Here is a 10,296-nt window from a genome sequence, read left to right on the forward strand (position 1 = left end):
CCAATTGACCAATCAGGTCAGCAGGTTTGCACACGATCCCAGCGACCCACGACACTGAGACGCTTGGCAAGACTGGCACTTTCTAGAAATGATAAGCTTAAAAAAAGAAAAGAAAAACTAACTTTTTGCACTTGCACAGTACAACTTGTCAAAGAGGAGAGATGTAACAAGGAGGGTTGAGGGGATAAGAATGCCAATTACGCCAGTGAGCCTTATTGTAAGAGTTCACACAGCTAGCAGGGAAACGCCCCCACGTCCCGTGCCCATCGTATAGCAGACGCTTCCATGCAATGTATCCATGCATGGTGTGCTGTGTGGGTAATTGGTGAATGTGATCTCGGCCCGACGTTACAACCTGCCTTTGAGGATAAAATTACATGTTTGTGAATACAAATGACAGTAAAACTTCCATTATATGTTCCACTAAAGCGGCTGTTCGCAGCTCGTAATGTTTTGTGTTTCAACCGTCTTCATAGTATATGGCCTAATCCAAGTGCCTTTGAATTCTTCAAGTGCAGCGATTAAACAAAAGTGTTCAGTACCTCTTTCTTTCGGGCTATTTGCCAGAAGTTGTGATCTGGAAAGTAAATTAGTAAATTAACCTTTCATCATTTGAAAAGGGATGAAGGGGATTGTAAATGGTATATTTGGGAAAGTGAATGAGTAATGCGCTTTCCCTCAACAAGCAGTGTCAACTGCCCTTGAGCAAATCACTTTGCTCTCCCCGCATTTTGATAAGCTTTTGATATCCCCCTAGTGTTATTTATATTTTTATGTTTAATTCAGACTGAATTAAATACATTTTATTTCGGGAAATATAGACTTTCTGATGTTGCATATTGTTTCATGTGTTTGATAATGAGCCTATGATACTTAATATGTAAGACATTTCTTTCCGGGAGGCCTCTGGCCTCGTGTGTTTGAGTCCCGTTCATGACGACCATTGCTGAGCTTGTAGATAAGGTTTTTGTTGTACAAAGGGTGTGGTTATGACCCCCCCCCCCCCCTCCCCCCAAAAAATAAAAATACAATCGGGATGCTACACTCTACAACCACTGTCAAAGTGCCGTTGAGCAAGGCACTTATGCCATCCCCAACGCTGCCACTGGAGCTGCCAGCAGTGCACATGACTCATGTGACTGTGCTGGACTGCTCCCAGTTGTGAAAGTGTGTGTAACATGAAGTGGGGCAAGTGCTACAAGAGAATTTGACTTTGCCGACAGACGGCGTGTGCTGAGGATTTAAGACCTTCCCTGCAATCCCTCTGGGTCTGATGTCCTTTCCAGATGGAGAGAGGTAACTGTAACACCCCGAATCTGAACCTACAGTAGGTCCCCTGGGTGGGAAACCAAACCAAATCTACCGCTCAGCCAAAGAGGGATTGCTCACTATAGATAATTGGGCTTGTTTTATGAGCTACAAGCAGTAGTAATTGGGCTTGTTTTATGAGCTACAGACAGTACTACGAGCAGGTTTCCTACCTGGCACCATGGTTTAACTTTCTCAATGGAAGATTAGGAGACCACCTCCAACCACTGCAGATGTATTCGTTATATTGTATTATTACATGGCTTGGTTGAATGCTTGATTCTGATTGGTCAATCGCTTAATTCAGCGGTGAGTTATCTCATGATAATGACCGCTCCGCTGTATAATGACCGCTGCCTAATCAAACCCTCTGAGCACCACCAGCTGCGCCCCGCTTGATTTACTGCCGTTTCCAACATAACAGCCATGTAAACACACACACTAGTGACACACAATGTAATTTACAGCTAAACATTGCTCTTAAAAATGTTTTTGAAAACATTTGAGCGAGAAATAGACGAAGCAGGACCCCAAAATGGATTCTATTTGATCAACTCACTTCCTTGTTTTCCGACAGTGCTGCAGCCCTGCAGCTGGGCAGACGCAGCCAGCGCGAACTTATGGAATACTTTTTGTGTTGTGTTTTGGGTCAATGTATTCATTTATGTTAGTTAGCCATGTAATAAGCGGGATAATATCTGGCTAGGTGGTCATTGTCGGGATATAATTCACCTTCAGGGAGTGTAACCACCTCGGCTTCGCCTCGGTGGTTAAACTCCCTGTCGGTGAATTATCTCCCGACAATGACCACCTAGCCAGATATTATCCCTTACTTAACATAGGTCTATACTCTACCATACAGATTGGTTAAACATTATGTTTTGTTCATAAGAATTATAGTCCAGGATTGCACGTTTAAAGTATGATAAAAGCAGAACCATCTGCAAGGACTAACTACGAGTAATCAATCCCCCAACATGCACGCACACATGCACACATGCACACACGGGTCACGCACACACACTCAATTTCTTGTCAGAGATACCAACGCCTACAGCCCACACACATCACACATCACCACGACCTCTCAGCCAGTTGAAGAGGCATGGCTTCTGAATCACACAAAAAAGCTGCTCATTTGTCGGGTCAAAGGTTAGAATATTTTTTGGCTCAGAGTCACCGGGAGCAGATTCCTTCCTGTGTGTTTCCGTGTCCATGCACATGTCTGTGTGCATGTTAATCCAGGGCGAATATCCAGGGGGAAACATTATAACCATGGTTCAGGAGTTACAAGCCAACATGTGAAACTCTGTCCTGACTCCTGACAGCTGACCCCATGACTGGCAGTATCGAGAACAAGCACACCGTTCAAAGTAACATGACGGTCGCGTCCATTGAAGTACATGTTATCTTCTACATTGAAGTACATGTTATCTCGATACTGCCAGGGTATCTCACCAATCCTGGCATCCCTGCATTGGCTCTCAATCATTTTTAGAGTTGATTCCTACTAATAACTCTCTGATCTGGCCCCATCCTACATCTCTGACCTACTCAAGCCCTGTCCCACAGCGCACCTTAAGGTCCTCAGACAAGGCGCTCTTCGAAATTCCAACTTCTAAGTTGAAAACAAAAGGTGACCGGGCCTTTGCACTCAGAGCCCCAACTCTTTGGAATGCCGTCCCCCTCGAGATAAGGCTCGCAGAATCCGTCCCCCGCTTCAAATCCCTCCTAAAAACTCACTTTTATAAAGCTACTTGTAACGCCTAAACGTTTTCTAAACATTCCTTATTGTTCTAATGTCCTACTGCATTTCTGTACATTGCCTGTTCTTTATTTTTATTATTGTAAACTGTTGTTTATGCACTGCATTTGTTCTTATTTTTTGTAAAGCACTTTGTAACCTCGTTTTGAAAGGTGCTATATAAATACAGGTTTATTATTATTATTATCTTTTTCCCCTAATTTTTAGGTGAGTCGATTTTTCTCATGTTTAGCAAACTAACCAACCGCTGCTCTGTAGTAGACGGAACTTGCTGGATGGTCGGTCAGGGAGTCACATGGACCAATCAGAAGGCAGGCAATGTGTCCATTATGACACTTGTCATGTCATGAAACCATGCAAGGCACCAACCTGCTCATCGGGAGCATTTAGGGGTTCACTCAGTGTCTTGCTCAAAGACACTTCAACACTAACTCTGGGAGAGCTCGGGATCCAACTGGGAACCATGGTTCCCAAGCGGCCGCTCTACCTCCCGAGCCACTGCTGGCTCATAGTCTAAACATGAGTGTTAGAAGCGCTAACTAGAAAGAGCCCCAAGGTGCCTCGGGAGAACCGGTTCTGTGAACCTGGCGTGACCTCTCCCGTAAGGTCATACCTGTGGCAAACCGCTCAGGGGCGTCTGCCCCGACATGACACGACAGATTGTGTGTTGTTGTCGTAGTAAGAGGTTCAAGAGCACGCAAGGAGTCTATTCCTTCTCCCAGTGCCGTCAAACACATCGGCGGCGAGGAAACAACCTGACAAAGGCGAAGATAATTATTTCTGTGCTGCGTTAATTCTTGTGCCGGCAGCAGAACACGATTTCAGAAACAAATTAAAAAGAAGCTCCTTGAGATGTGGGTGGACTCTCGGGTTCGTTCCCAGCCGTCAGTGAGAGGCAGGTTCAAACAGAAGCAGAGCAGCCAATTACTGAAAGTGAAAGGCATAAATACAGTACACTAGTGCTGTACATAAGTCAGTACACTGACATTACGTTTCAGCACCTGCAAAGGGCATAACTGATTTAATAAAATCATTAAATAGCTTTGTAGTCTGATCATGCAGTCATTGCTATACTGTAGCAGAGTGTCTGTTCAACAACAGGATATAAAGATACAGGTGAAATTGGAAGTGATAAAACAAAAAAACAATTAGCAGACGTTAGAAGTGGAACACGAACACTATAAATTGAAGTGGATAAATAATCTTTTTTGGGGTTCTCTCTCCTGAGTGTATAAAGTGTATATGCTGACCTTAACGTGTATTTTCTACATACTAAATAGCTGGTGAGATGTGGGGAGACTCTTGTTACTGAACAAACAATGGTTATAGAATATATTGGAATATAGTGCTTTAACCTTTTTGAGGGGTGCTAGCCCCTCCTAAACATTGGCTTGTGATCACCCCATAGCGATGATTTGATTGGCTGAGCAAAGTACATATTGAAGCAAAATGTGAGGGAAGAAGAGTGACTGTTGTTCCAAAGTGGTTCAAAGTGGTGTGATTCATAGTGTTGGTTAATATGGACAGGTGAAACAAATGAGTGAGGGGAGAACAGTGAAGACGGAAAAGTGAGGACGCAAATTGTGATTGGCCGGAATGAGATGATAATCATGTATAATGATAAGAGCGACGCTCACAATTCACACATGTTTTTTTTTTACAAAACATAGTGGGTTACAGGTGCAAAACAGTGGGTGAAATGTGTTATAGGCACACATTTTGCATGCAGGGCTCCCTGTACGAACCTGAATTGGCTTGGATGTTAGTGGATATGAATGTGTTTAAATTGAAGGAAGATGATCCCCATCATCATAGTTGCTGTTGAGTTGTGGTGCCTTTGAGCAAGACATGCTCTAAAGTTGCTCAGTAGCTACAGGACACTAATATTGTATAAAACTGTGCCTCAGGCAAAAACCTTTTAAAATTAAATAAACCTTTTAAAATAGTTCAAATAGCCGATCTACAAGCTCACAATGTCTCGATGTAGATCGGCTAGTTGAACTATTTTAAAATGTTTTTAAAAATAGTAAAAAATGGCAAATATGTTTAGGGATAAGGGTGGCGCAAGATGGAGCCCTTTGTGTACAACAACACAAATATCTGATCTACAAGCTCATAGAGCATCACATTGTGAACCTATAGACCTACTATCTATTGTAGCCTTTCTTTTTAGTATATTGTGAACTGAAAATCTTTAAATAACTTTGAGTACATTAACCTATAATGACATGGCCAAAATTAAGTGCTTTACCGTCAACAAGCAATAGTTGATGTAACCTTCTTCTATAATGAACAAAGGCTAGATACTGATCAAGTTCCCAAAGCAAAACAACTTCCAGACAAACCCCATTAGCCCTGTAACCCTTATTGTTATGACTGGAGTCGCATTAGTACAGTGGCTGGACTGTGCCTGCTTAATTGGAACTCTCATAATGCAATAATGACACTGCTGTCATTCCAAAAGGACCTCGGAGTCGCGCTAAAGTCCATTAATCACGCTCCCACGTCCCTGGAATTAAACTGACCTGACCCTCTTATAAATTACTATTACGGGGCCAACGCAATTATATGAGCATCGGCAGGGGGTTACAGCATGTGCCAATAATCTAATGAAGGTCCTTGGTGTTGTGATTGTATTTAGACTGAGACAATTCTAATGAGAACGCAAACAAATAAAGACACAGGAAGCAGAGTTAGAAGAAACCAATAGGAAAAACTGAACAATAACATGAAGAATAATTGGTCCGTAAATTCCAGAAGATGCACGAGTTGAAGTTCAAATTAAAAATACTTTTTTTGAGTGGTGTAAACCACTCCTACAACTGGCTTTGTTAGTTTGTCTGTCTGTCTGTCTGTTCGTACCAAAAAATGAGCATGGTTGCTATGGTCACCCAGTTCACACGGGTGTGATTTCATTACGTCAGACCACAGCTGATCAGTCTATATAAGACCTTACACCACTCAGTTCACACGGGTGGTGTAAGGTCCTTGTCACACTGTAACTGCTGGAGAGATACTGTACACCCACATTAAGGTGTCATCTTTCATGTGTGGAAACAATTTTACCCTTCACATCTCCCGTGTTCACCATGTGTAGGCTACATGGTTTACTTCACATACAGTACATGTCAACACCCATGTGTTAACTTCGCTGTAATTCCACAATGTGATTTGGTTGATGAGGACAAGGTGAAAGCTGAAAGGTGACAACTGGCACTGAGGTGGCGGTGGGGTTTGGGGTTGGTGGTGGGATGGGGGGGGGGGGGGGGGGGGGTATATTTTGAAATATCTATATATTTTTTGAGTGGTGTAAACCACTCCTACAACTGGCTTTGTTAGTTTACGTGTCTGTTCGTACCAAAAAATGAGCATGGTTGCTATGGTCACCCAGTTCACACGGGTGTGATTTAATTACGTCAGACATTACGTCAGACCACAGCTGATCAGTCTATATAAGACCTTACACTTACACTTAAATGTATAGGAAATAAAGAAAATGGGATATATGTACTCGCAAACCCATACAAATTGGTCAACGATTCAAAAATGGTTCCCGACCCACTGTTTGGAAAACAGTGGAGTAGGAGTACACTCTTGGGTGTGAGTTTGAAGTAGCTAGCCAGGCCTTGTATACACTAGTATAGTGTAGTGTCATTCTAGAAGACATCCACGATGGGAAGATGACAAGATTATTCCTCCGGTGAACACATCACATCACGTCACATAATATGGTAAGATGTGCAGGGAGGGAAAATAGATTTTGATCATGACCTAATGGTTCATGACTTATAGGCCAAGAGGTGAAATGGGCTGTTATAGCACCACCATGAGGCGGATTGGTACTATTAACCTTTTTTTGTTACCTGTATTTTTGAACCTCTTCACCAAGTTGTGGTAACTGTATACCTTACGGTTTCTGAGATAATAATAATCTCTCTCACACACACACACACACACACACACACACACACACACACACACACACACACACACACACACACACACACACACACACACACACACACACACACACACACACACACACACACACACACAGTAAAATTATATCAAATAATCACGATAGAACCCCACATAAAATCAATTACTGTAGCAACAAGCACGTTTCCTCATGAATCCGGTCGCTTTGACTTAAGACTCCTGTTGGGGCAGGAAGACGAACAAATCAAACAGCTGTGGATATAATAAAATGAATATAGTCCTGTATTCATTATATTAGATTATATACATCTAAATGAATAACTTTCAAGTCGCTAATGTTTTGTCATACCAGAAAGGTAAAGCCATGCGGTGTAAAGTCAGTGTTAGTTCTTAGATTCGACCTACTGTAACAGGGTGACCAAAGGTCCAGCTGTAGACAACTTGAGTAGGTGATACCTTGCTAATTATTGCTGAACACCACTCATTAGAAAAGAACAACTTGACTCCTCGACAGTAGTTCCACGTCTTACTGCATATCAAGTGGCATATCACTATGTGGTTGCCTATAATTATCCACACAATATTACATTTGCTATAGAGCGTCGCAGTCCCGCTCCCTCGAGAGACCCGGAAAAGAAATCCCCGTTCATAGACTTTTCAGAAAGTATTTATTTAAAGACGTTTATGCCGCGGACAAAGCCAACTCTTGTCGTGACAAATCATGACAACAAACACAATTTTTCGGGCTGAACAAATAATTAGAAAGAAGAAGAAAACCGCAGGTTACAACACTTTTGTTGTTTTCCTTCTTTGTAATTATTTGTTTGGTCCAAAATATTGTGTTTGTTGTCATGATTTGTCACGACAAGAGTTGGCTTTGTACGACGCTTATAAGGTCTTTAAATAAATATGTTTTGAAATGTCTATGGGAAAAATGCATTGGAAACTATTTCCTGGGCCTGGCGTCGTCATGAAAGGGGGCGGGACTTCGATGCTCTATACGGGTTCCCCAATAGGCGCCCCCTTGTGGCACCCCCTTGTGGCCCCTGGAAGAATTTTTGAGGGGGTCCCAGATATAAATGGCATTAAATGGGGGTCAGTAGCCTATGCATGTCAAACTGGGCATCCTTTTCAAATGGGGTCTTGCCCTGAAATTGAATTTTCAGGGCAAGACCTCGACCTCGTGCGTGCGGACTCGGACCCCAGCCTGGTACCCTAGTCAAAATATGGCCCTTGAGGAAAATGAATTGGGGAACCCTGCTCTATACCGTGGCAACCACATTAATTATGCAATGGGTTAGAAAACAAGGATGGCTGGAATAAACATTTGTTGTCCTCAAGTGAGAGTAGCCAAGTGAAGGTTGCTAGTTACAAAACAGGAGGGATACTGCCGAGGTGTTCTGCCTCCTCTTGAGAATGGCCTTTTGAGGGGTGCCAGCCCCTCCAATGCCTGGCTTTCTGTGTGCCATCCTTGACGTCATGTGTGTGACATAAGCGGGTCTTCATCATGACTTCATCATACATAATCATCATGATAAATGATATGTTTTTGTATTGTTTTACAGCACACATTCAAAGGTGAAGATCCTGACCAGGAAATAATAGATCGAAGATTGATTAATGTATTATTGGTAAATAAGTCATTACATTGTCATTACTACTAAAATAATATACTACTATACCTACAAACCAGCACCCACATAGTAGTTGATTGCCATGCAGTTGTAGTGACTGAGGTGTTGCACACTTAAGTCATCCCTTCTTAGCCTTTGCATATCACAGTAGCCTCTCTCCTTATATCATGTCACCTACTAATAATCATCATGCTTTTTCATCATTATAATGTTATACTCTATGTGACATTACAATAAACAACAATAGGCTCCAACAGTTAGCTGTAAAAGTCATATCACGTTAATTCCTCCTCACCTGTTAAACTTACTAATCCTTGATATAAATGATCTCCTTGAACCGATAATGTATAAGTATGCACTATGCATAGTAAGTCAAACTAATGTTTTGATGGGTACTGCATCTTAAGTGCAGTGTGTTGTTTCTTTGCACCTGATAATTTAAAGGTAAGCTATGCGATTCTCTTTAAAAATAAGTGTTTGATATCTTTATATTCTGATACCAATCATTGCTATAGAGTGTTTGTCCCCATCTCTCCAGCTTATCCAATCAGGAGTGAGAACTCATACAGAATGCAGGATAAACAAGTGAAAGGGATGACACAAAGACATGAGCAGTCAAACTGGAACACTATTGAAGCTGATAAATCTGTTCTGATTGGCTGAAATTGGCAACCACCTGAAGATTGTCTATAGCAATGATTACTAATCAGAATATAGAGGTTTCTTTTACGTCAAAACGCTAAATATCACTCACTGTACCCTACATGAAGTGAATCATGTGCTCGGTGCTCCAGTGTTTTGTTTGCGGTTCATTCTATAAGACGAGTCTGATAGAACTGTTTTTAGCACATTGTCCTTGTCCTTTCCGAGAGTGCCGACCTCTGTTTGTTTGTGTGGGGAGTGGCCGAAAAGCACAAGACGTTCCTAACAAAGCCATAAAGTCAAAGGGCTTAGCACCCAAATCCACTGTCACTCTTTCCCCAAGCTTTAGAATGTCAACTCAGCACAATGCATCACATTGTGACAGCCAGAGAGAGACATATGATAGTCAGCTGTGTTCTTTGGATACAAAGAAAACAATGTATGGGGGAGAACAGGGGATAAACGCTTTTTTAGTTTTGCATTATCGTGGACAAAAATTAAGTTTTCAATGTAATGAAGCAATACATAGTTAAGGTTATGTGAACCTAACAAACATGTTGTCTGGGAATCACATCAGGAGCTCAATAAAACCTCTTCGCATTGGGGAATAATAAAATGTTGGCTCTGGTTTGTTCACTCTTAAAGTTATACTAATATAAGACCAGATAAGATGACATGACATGAGACCTTTATAAATTATTGATCCCGCGAGGGACATTCAGTTGCCAAAGACAGCACAGCAGTCAATATACAGTTACAGGGCAATAAAAAGAAGCAAGGTACTGTACTGTGTAGATACAGCAGTGTAAAGACAAGAAGCATCATCAATAATGAACAGAAATAAACAAACACATACACGGCAGTATACACCCTCAACACAGCTTTCATTGTGCAGGACAAAATCAATAATAAGAGCCCTTACTGTCCTTTATACTCTAATGAGCTATTGTTCCACGCCATGAGCCAAACCATCACATGGCTCTAATGATAAGATCAACCTATAATTGG

This window comes from Electrona antarctica (assembly GCF_951216825.1).
Source record: "Electrona antarctica genome assembly, chromosome: 7".
Lineage (NCBI taxonomy): Eukaryota > Metazoa > Chordata > Actinopteri > Myctophiformes > Myctophidae > Electrona > Electrona antarctica.